The sequence below is a fragment of the Hyaena hyaena genome, unplaced genomic scaffold, assembly GCF_003009895.1.
Source record: "Hyaena hyaena isolate Hyena2069 unplaced genomic scaffold, ASM300989v1 scaffold_1097, whole genome shotgun sequence".
Classification (NCBI taxonomy): domain Eukaryota; kingdom Metazoa; phylum Chordata; class Mammalia; order Carnivora; family Hyaenidae; genus Hyaena; species Hyaena hyaena.
Genome location: NW_024081731.1, coordinates 435,495 through 445,433, shown reverse-complemented (window position 1 = coordinate 445,433; position 9,939 = coordinate 435,495). Strand labels below are relative to the sequence as shown.

The following is a 9,939-nucleotide window of genomic DNA, read 5'->3' as shown; positions in this document are numbered from 1 at the left end:
GAAAGAAAGAAAGAAAGAAAGAAAGAAAGAAAGAAAGAAAGAAAGAAAGAAAGAAAGAAAGAAAGAAAGAAAGAAAGAAAGAAAGAAAGACAGGCAGGCAGGCAGGCATAGGTGGAGATGTGGAAAAATTGGAGTGTGTGTACTATTGGTTGAATGTAAAATGGTGCAGCCACTGTGGAAAACTGTATGGTAGTTCCCTAAAAAAATTAAAATACAGGCACACCTGGGTGGCTCTGATGGTTAGGTGTCTGACTCCCAATATTGGCTCAGGTCATGATCTCACAGTTGATGAATTCAAACTCCATGTTGGGCTCCGCACTGCCAGCTTGAGATTTTCTCTCTCTGGCCCTCCCATAATCTTTCTCCATCCTTCAAAATAAATAAACTTAATAAGTAAATAAATAAAAATACAGTTACCGTATGATCTACCAATTCCACTTCTAAGTACATACACAAAAGAATTGAAAGCAAGGCCTCATAGAGATATTTGTATGCCCACGTTCTTAACACATTGTTTACAACAGCTAAAACGTAGAAGGAACCCATGTCCATTGATAGATGAATGAATAAATAAAATGTAGTCTATCTATACAATGAAATATCATTCAACCTTAAATAGAAAGTAAATAGTTTGTCTCTTAACTTTTGTAAGCTTATTCTCATTTGACCATTTTGAATGTGGTATCTATTTCTAACTGTCACTTAAACTAATGTCTACCAAAACCATGTGAGGAGGTCTTCAAGAAAACCACTCAAAGAGATTAGATATCAGTCAAAAGGGGAAATGGATTTTTTAATAACTTTGGACTTCCGATTTGTCAGTAGTCTTGCTGATCTTCCCTCTATGCTTTGGGGTCTTTTGCCAGAGGGGGACTTGAGAGACTTAGAAGAAGTCACATGGGAACACATTCTCTGGGGCAGGGAATTGAGCACTAGGACATCACCAGCAGAGCTTCCTAAGAGGATGCATGTTCCGTAGGAAAGGACACCGATTTGAGCTTTTGCCACTCACAGAAGCAAAGCAGAACCCCGAGAATCAGTCAAGAAATCAATCAAGAAGAAATTGCTTATTGTGTGCTCAGTTACACAAAAGATATTTTTCTCTTTCCTCTTTTCCAAGTTCCAACACTCTGGAGGATCTAGAGGTTATAAGAGTAGGGTTACCAGATAAAATACATGATGCCCAGTTCAATTTTAGCATAACTATGTACTGTGAAATATTTGGATTATACTTATAATAAAAATAATTTTTTTATCCGAAACTCAAATCTAACTAGACATTTTTCTTTTTTTTGATAAATCTGATAGCCCCATCTAAGATGAAGGAGATGGTGTCTCAGGATTAGAGATTTCCCCACCCCTATCCCCCACACCATTATTTTAGGCTGATCAGTAAGGGGAGGAAAAAAAGAGAGTTTTAAATCAGAAATGAAATTAAAATGATGAACTATTCTGGACCATACTGGACTTTTTTTCTATGAAATTGAGAAAGTTCTAGAGTCTACATAAATCTCTTCAAATGGTGACAAGGAGAAAAAGTAAAACATATTCATGTTTTTGTGCCCCACCAATTTCAGGTGTGTTCAACAAGAAAATTAAATTTGAGAGTTTGATAAAATGTCCAAATATAACCCTTGGTTGTCATTAATTCTACTGTGAAGCCTCTCTGTCTATATACAGACTAATTACTACCAACTCTAGAAACAGGTAAAATGCATTTTTGAAATAATGGCTGTGAAAACAGATGTAAGAGTTTTGATGTGGGTTCTCAGACATCAGTGCAGGCTTGGGAAATACCAGATAGCTGAGATGGTGATGAAAACAGGGATTTTCCAATCCCTTCTTAAAAGCTCCTGTGCAGACCTAAAGTACTTGGCTGGAAGTTCAAGTGGGAATAACATGAATGCAGTTTTGATAGAGTTTGCTGACCATGCTGATTCTTTTGCGGTGTTCAGGAGCTCTTATACAGAAGGATGCATAGAAAGTGATCCTTAAATCCTACCTCAGATGCTCAATATTTTCAAAAGACTGAATGAACTTCTTCCTAAAGAAGGAAAATCTGTGTAAGAATGGCCTATATCTTATAGGCTGACAACCCGCCCTAAAATGGGCACACCACCAGAAACACTGTCTCATTTCATAGAAGGTACAGAAGAGTGTGCTGTCCAGTCTTTTGTGGAGACCAGGAAGACATAAAAATATCAGTAATTCTGAACTTGTCCCTGGGGAAGACCCTTTGGATCCCTAGTTAGAATAGGTTGTTAAGATGTGAGCCCAAGCTAATTTGGAAAGAGGGAGGAAGAGGGAAAGAGAGAGTAGATAGGCAGTTTTTTATAGTCACAAAGATCTCTGGCAGGGCTATTGGGTGATGATTTCAATGGCTTGACACTCAGCTAATCGGACAGGCAGACTCTGCTTCTTTGAGTGAGTGCTCAGGTATCAGACACCAACTTGGTACACCTTATGAACTAACTGATAGGATTCTCCCTAAAAGTGAAAGATAATACAGAAGGCCTACGGTGCAGGGATAGAGATACATTGTCCTGAATTAGCTGGCCTGAGAAGCCGTTTGTAAGAATGTAGCATTTAGGATAAGAAGTCAGCCTTGCAAACTTGCAAAAGGGAAGAGCCATCCAGACAGTTGAAACAGTGCGAGGTATGATTCAAGGTGAAAAGGAGCTTGGCATATTTGAGGTATGAATAGAAGTCCATTTCGTGGGAGCACAGGGAGAGAGCAAATGGCTCAAAGGATTTAGGGAGGTAAGTTAAAAGTTCAGCAAGAAAATGAATAAATGAACAAATAAATGTGTGATTACTATAAACCATATTCGTATTCCACATATTAGTCACATTTGTGAAGAAAGGATCCTTTAAGTACAAAATGAGTAGTGGCTGTTTTATACAGAAAAGAAAAGCAATCCCTAGAACCTGCAGAAATAAAAGAAATTAAAGTCTTGGAGAAAGAGAACACGAACGTGAGGAGATACAGGTCTTCACAGTAAGGAAGACACCCTTCTCCCCACCTTTCAAAAAAAACTGATGAAGAAGAAATTTCCCCCCTTGGTTCCCACACTGGGAAAGCACCAGTGCAAAGAAAAGCCCCCTTGTTTCTTTCCATGAACGGTGGAAAGTTTCTGCTTTGTTTTTGCTTTTGTGTTCTGTGTGTGTATTTTAGTGAGATAAAAGATATTTACTGACACTGGCTAAAAGATATACAAATAATTCTGAGGAACCAGCTGAAAACTTTCCCTTGCTTATTTTCTCACACAGAGACCCATATTGCCTTGAAGGCAGGATGGACCAGTTTCCCTTTGTGGAAAAGCACATAGGCAGTAAGCTTCACTGAGAGAGCAGATATTGTCCTTAAAACCTGCAGGGCAGAGATCTTTCTGGTGAGTGGTCGGTGTTGTTGCTCTCAGGGCCAAGAGACAGGGCCAGCTTAGGGAATCAAGGGAACAAAGTAGTGTTCGAAAAACTGCGAGAAAGCCATTGCTCAAAACATGTTAAGGGATATCCTGTGTGCTTCCAATTTTCTTACCTGGGAAAGAACACCCCTTGGCTGAGCGGCTTTTGAGAAGACAGTAGTCATTCCCATTGACAATAAGTAAGTATGATAGAGTCATAGTGAGAAGAATTATTTGGGTAACTATGACCATAACTGTCAATTTGTAGACTAAGTAGAATTTAGTCTTCAAAAAGAGATCTTTAAATTATGAAAGAACTGGAAGATAACTGGAAGTATGAGCCCTCGATCTCTGTTTTTCAAATTAGGAAAATGAAGCAGAGACAAAGCAGGTGATTTAAGGGCAGCTAGAACAGGTGCAAGGACTGAGTTTCGTGTGCTCTCCCCCTCATTCTTCTTACTGCCGCCAAGTGTGCTGTAAACAAGAGTCCTAAGACCTCTGAGGAGTGTAAATGGTGTCCAAGCACAGTCTGCCTATTCATGAATTTGATCAGTGGAAGTTTTCATCTATTTATTTCTTGCAAGAGGAAAACAGGGGCCCAGGAGCTGGTGCTTAATATCTCCTTTTTTGAGAGTACACAGACATGTGTAGATGTTGCCTACGGAAGTCTACCATAGCTAGCTCGGTGCACTTGGAGCAGAAGTAAGCATTGATCAGAGAAGATCAGTAAGACTCTGGACTCAGAGGTACAGGTTTGTAACAATGCTTGCCAACAAAAACATGTACTTCAGGGAGAGTTATTCATTTTTAGTTAAATCACCCCTTTATTTGAAGGGCAAATACATCCATTTTTAAGTATATAGAGTAAAAGAAAATATATTTTTAAAATATAAAGAGTTTAAAGGGGGCAATAATTCAGGAATAACTATTAGAATGAATAATTTTAGAGTTTGGGACTACACATATTTCTCATGTCAGAATTTCAAAGTGAATTTTAGAACTCCTGTATCTCACAGTGTATTTATTACCTTTGTAAGTAATCAGCTCTTGTTTTCACGTCAAGTGTTTTTATTCCGCAATTAAGAACATGCTTTTCTCTCTTGAAGATGAAATTGAAATTACTACTAATAATATATGAACTGCTGTTTTAGATAGTGTGATCTTTTAAACATTTTGTCATCTCTGACTCTCTCTATTCCACTTCAATCTATAGTTACCTATGCAACAAAATGATGTGGTAGGAAGAATAATGGGCCCCCAAGAGAGGTCTAGGTCCTAATCCTCCGGACCTGTGAATACGTTACTTTATATGGCAAAGGGGAATTAACTGTGCAAGTGGACTTAAGCTTGTTGATCAACTGACTTTAAAAATAGGGGGGTTATCCTGGATCATCCAATGGGCTCATTTAATCACAAGGGGTCTTTAAATGTGGAAGGAGGAGGCAGAAGAGTCAGTATCAGAATCACACAATGTGAAAAAGACTTGCATAGCCATTGCCAGCTTTGAAGATAGAAGGGGCCAGAGCCAAGCAATGTCGGGCATTGTCTCCAAGAGCCTCTAGAAAGGAATGCAGCCCTGACCTCATCTTGATTGTAGCCTGTGAGACCTATGTTGGACTTCTGACCTCTAAAAGTCCAAACAATGAGACTAAGATGATAAATGTGTATTGTTTTAAACTACCAAGTATGGTAATCTGTTACAGCAGTCACAGAAAACTAATATATGTGACAAGGGAATATAAAATCACCCAGGTAAGTATTTGCAAACAATATTAAATAAGTTAGAGTTAAGAAAAATAATTGAATTTAGAAATTAACTTCTCCACAATTTCATGCCACACTTTCCAAAAGAAAATTAACAAATTCAGCTTCTAAAAGAACATGAAAGTGTTGTTTTTGTACAGAATATACAACTTGTTTAATGATATTTTACCCTACCCATGTTCTCTATTCTTCCTTATGATTATTCCTTTTAAACTTCCGCACTATTATAAAATTAAAAATAAAACTAATCTGTACCATTTTAGTTAAGTATTTGAATCAATCACTCAACATTTGTTGAATTCTCTCTGCCCAGCTGTTCTCAGAGAATTTACAGTTTATGTTAAAAGACTGCTTTTTATTTTTAATGTAAAAGGAGTGGTACAATAAAAGTAGGAATTTTACAAATGAATTAGATGGAATGATTTGAGAATATTCTAATAAATATTCATGGAACTGTTAACAAAAAGATATTTTTATTCAAGGCTTTAAGGAGTAGTATAAAGATTAGTCTGATATATTTGCGAACTTTTGAAAACCAGAAATACAACGATAGCTCTTTTAGACATGTGATATAAACTTCAGTGCTTAATTTTTAGACAAATAGTTTGACTTACATTTGTAGTATGAAATAATGAATGTCAGTCATTATTAATAAACAAATAGGGCTCTATTTGAATAGTGTTACCCTTGCAAGAGAAAACCTACCATTACTCACTACATACCACAAAATCTCTGATTACTTGGGAATTTTTGCCTTCACATGTGTTGTATTTATTATTGCTATGCTTTATGAGAATTTATTTTCAAACTACAAAGGCAGCACACATTCATTTTAAATAGAGAATAACAGTAATATGGTAAAAGAAAAAATGACAAATCTTATCTTCTCCTATGATAGTCTCCATTAAGATACCAATATTAATAGCTTGGCATATGTTTTTACTAACATTTTTCTATGTTAACATAAACTAATCAATTTGTGTTCCTAACTATTAGAGTGTGTTACTGTTTTTACAAAAGAATGAACTTTCACTATACAAATTAGTCTTTTCTTGCATCTGTTTTCCTCTTACTAATGTTTCACGGATCTGAGTATTGTCACTAGGTGCCAAACACTCCGTAGTTTGGAGAGTAACAGCATCATCTCACCATTTCTCTATTAATGAATATTTTAGATTGTTTTCAATTTTTATCACAGAATACAATGTTGATTCACATATCTTTTTTGTATACACAAGTTGATAATCTATTCTCTAAATTCAAATTCTACAGATACATGTAATTAATAATTGATATTTGCTGAGGTAGTAGCAGTGTCGCTGGCTAAACAGCTCCCCATAACATTCAGAATATTATGTTGTCATCAATAAGAAATGTTGCACTTTTAAAATAAGAGGTGATAAATACATGTGTCTATGTGTTTTGTCTGTAAACAAAAGAACAAATGTAGAAATAGATTGATAGTTTGGAGCCAGGTAAATTAGCAGGGATGGCAGGGCTAATATGCAAGAAAAATTCAGTTTACTGTACAATTTTGTCGTATTCTGTTACCTGAATCTTCCTAAATCTATCTTCTTCCTTTATGATAGCATGAAGGTAATAATAACTAAAGAGAACATATTTTTCCCATGAAAACCCAAAGTAACTATAAAGTTAAATCTCACAAGAAGACCCTCATTGTTTTCAAGGAGAAAACTTCAAGCAAATTGACAGCAAGTCCTTCAAGATTGTCAAATTTTGGCATGTGGCAGATATAGGACATATCCAGTTACCAACTACCCTGTAAATCAAGTGGCTAACAGAGTTTTTGAAAATTTGAGTGACATTATGTAAGAGAAATCAAAATGCCATAGTACAAAAACTATTTCACCATTCTATTCAATTGAATATTACTACTGAGTAACCTGTTTTTCTCTTCTTATAGTTACTATCTGTTCCTTAATGAATAATAATTATACAAAAGAGTCTGTAAGAAAACAATGGCCTATAAAATTATCTCTTGTCAATATAGTACTAGCCAACACTTTGTGTATATTGTTGAACAGAAACCATTTGTATCTGCTTTGAATGAATTATTTCACTTATTCCTCAGAACAATCCCTGAGGACATTTATTATCTTCATTTTACAGATGAAAACACTGAGGCCCAAAGAGGTTAAATTATATGCTGAGATCACAAAACTAGTATGTTGCAGATGTGGGGTTTAAATCCAGAAAATACGGATCTAAACCTTACATTCTTCACTATTATGCTACAATGCCTTATGTAAGTATGTAAACTAAAGTTAAAACATTAACCTTTTATAAAATATAGTTAGTGTTTAATAGCTTATAATATCAACCTATTAGAGTATTTTTTATTAAAGCACCTATGGGTTGTCTAAGTTTATAATAAAAGGATTCTGTTTCACTTAAAGAAATTATTATTATAAATTAAAAACTACCATTACTCATTACAGAAATGTATTTATACGTTCTGATTTCAGTAAAAGCATTTCAGGTAACTTGGATCAACTCTTTTGCTAAAAGGGGCTAGAAAATCTAGGGTAAACTTTATAAAAATATGTTTCAAGATCTCAAAGATTTTAATAAAGCAGGCATGAATTTCAGGGCTAATAGCTTGTGTGGAGAGAGGAATCAAACTTAGTCTGGCTAAGTCTAAACACCATTATATGAGAGATTAGGAATTAGCATCATTCTGAAAACCCATTACACCACTGTATCTCATTCAGTTAAGTAGAATGCAAAGGGTGAACCTGGCATTCACATTCTCTTTTCTCCTAGGAAAATCCACTGATTTCAGAATTCTCATCAACCAGGTCTAGAAGCTGAGCAGAGCTTTTGACATCTTTGTGAAATAAAGGGGATAAGTTTTGTAGTTAAAAGTCCTGGGAGTACTCAGCTACCTGAGAGATAGCACTATTCTCCTAGTCTGTCCTGGAGTGTGACCCAGAAGCCTTGGAGGTGCTGGTCCTGGCTGGATAACATGTGCAGAAGGAGAACAAGCTCAGTCTGGCACCCCGGGGACCTGGTCTGGCAGGTGTGTGATGGGCTCACTCAAGGCTGGCCGCACAGAGAGCAGGGGACTCTTGTGGTCTCTTCTCCAGAGCCCTTGGGCAGGAGATCCCAGAGACTCAGTACAGTGCCAGGGAGGTGCCCTCGCTTGCCTACAGTTGAGATTGCCCAGCCAAATCTCAACGTCCCCAATGATGCTGGAAGATGAACTTCAACTACAACCTGGAGCAGGCAGATGAGCTGAAGCTGCAAGTTGAGATGGTAGAAGTAATAAAGGGGATTGGGGATACCTGGTGGCTGGGGAAGCTGGTAGCCTTCCCATCCAATTTTGTGGAGTTGCTGGACAGGGGGTTCCTAAGCCTCAGAAACCCAGACGTGCATTTGGTCATCCCTAGTCCCCAGTGGCCTCCAAAGCTGAGCAGCCTGACCTATGACAGCCCTCTAGACTACCTGCAGACAGTCTTCCACACTGAAATCTACAGGGTCCTGTTCAACTCCCAGCCTGAGACCCCAGATGAGGTGAAAGTACTAAGGAAGACTACAGAGTATAAAAAAAGTGGTATCTCAGGAATCAGCTCCTATTAAAGAATCAAAGAAGCTGATGCTCAGAACAGCCCTCCCTACAGTCAAGAAGCTGGTGACAGCCCCCACTGGGCCCAGCAGAGCCAAACCATCTGGGACACCCAGTGGAGACAGATGTAAGTGTCCCTCCCAGATTAAGGCTCCAGTGGCAGCTTCCTCAGTGGGGGTCCAGGCCACCCTGGTAGAAAGGGATTGAAAACCCAGGCTTCCTGGCAGTGCTCTGCAGCCAGTCACAAGGAAGAGCAGAGCAGCCTTGCAAAAGCCCCTCCTCTGAATAAAACCCCCACTCTGGACAAAACCACCAGCCCAGAGAAGACTCTGTCTCTAGAAAAGGCCCCCAATCCAGAGGAAATTCTGACCCCATCTCAGAGGAGGCCCTAACTTTGGAGTTCAAGGCTTTAGTCCCAGAGAACCCCACCCTAGAGGAAAGTGTGACTGGACAAGCCTCCCCTCCCTCCCCAGCCCCCAGCTTAGACAAGGTCATTTCTGTGGAGGAGGCCCCTGTTCCAGAAGTCTCACCTGAGGATGAAGCCCTTGGCCTAAAGATAGACCTTCCTGGTGACAAGGCCTTCACTGTAGAAAAGGTCTTGACCCCTGAGCAGGTGGTGTCAGAGACAACACTCAGTTCCATCACTTCTCTCTAGAGCAAGCCCTGCTGAGGTTCAAGTGTCTTGCAGCCAATAAGGCTCAATCCCAAGAAATCCGCATGCCAGAGGAGGCCCACCTCTGCATGATGACACATGTCTCCATCAGAGACCATTCCAGTCTAAGTATAATCCAGGGTCCATGTCTGCCCTGGAGAAGGCTACAACCCTCCTCTCAGAGGTACCTGGGAGCATGAGGCTGCCTGGAAAGAGGCTCCACATCCCAAAGAGGAGGCTCCCCAGAAAGAGATGTCATACTCAAAAGAAACCTCATCCTATCAAGTCAACTCCAGACCCCCAAGAGATTCCCACCCTACTTTCCTTGGTCCTGCAAAATCTCAGGGACAGCAAAAGTGATAGGTGATATAATGAGGCTGTACACAGGATGAGGTGGAGTCTTTAAGGAAGTCCCTAGAGCAGATGGGGGTGGAGCTAGAGAAGAAAGTGACCCACATCTGGGAGGAGCTGAAGGAGACTGAGAAGGAGAAGCCGGTGTCGTTGCAGCTGCAGATGTAACGGGGACCCAGGAG

At 38.9% G+C, this 9,939-nt stretch overlaps 1 pseudogene; it reads left to right on the top strand.

Annotated features, from left to right (window-relative positions):
• Positions 1–2,658: 2,658 nt before the first annotated feature.
• LOC120224060 lies at positions 2,659–9,606 on the top strand (annotated as a pseudogene).
• The last annotated feature ends 333 nt before the right edge of the window (positions 9,607–9,939 follow it).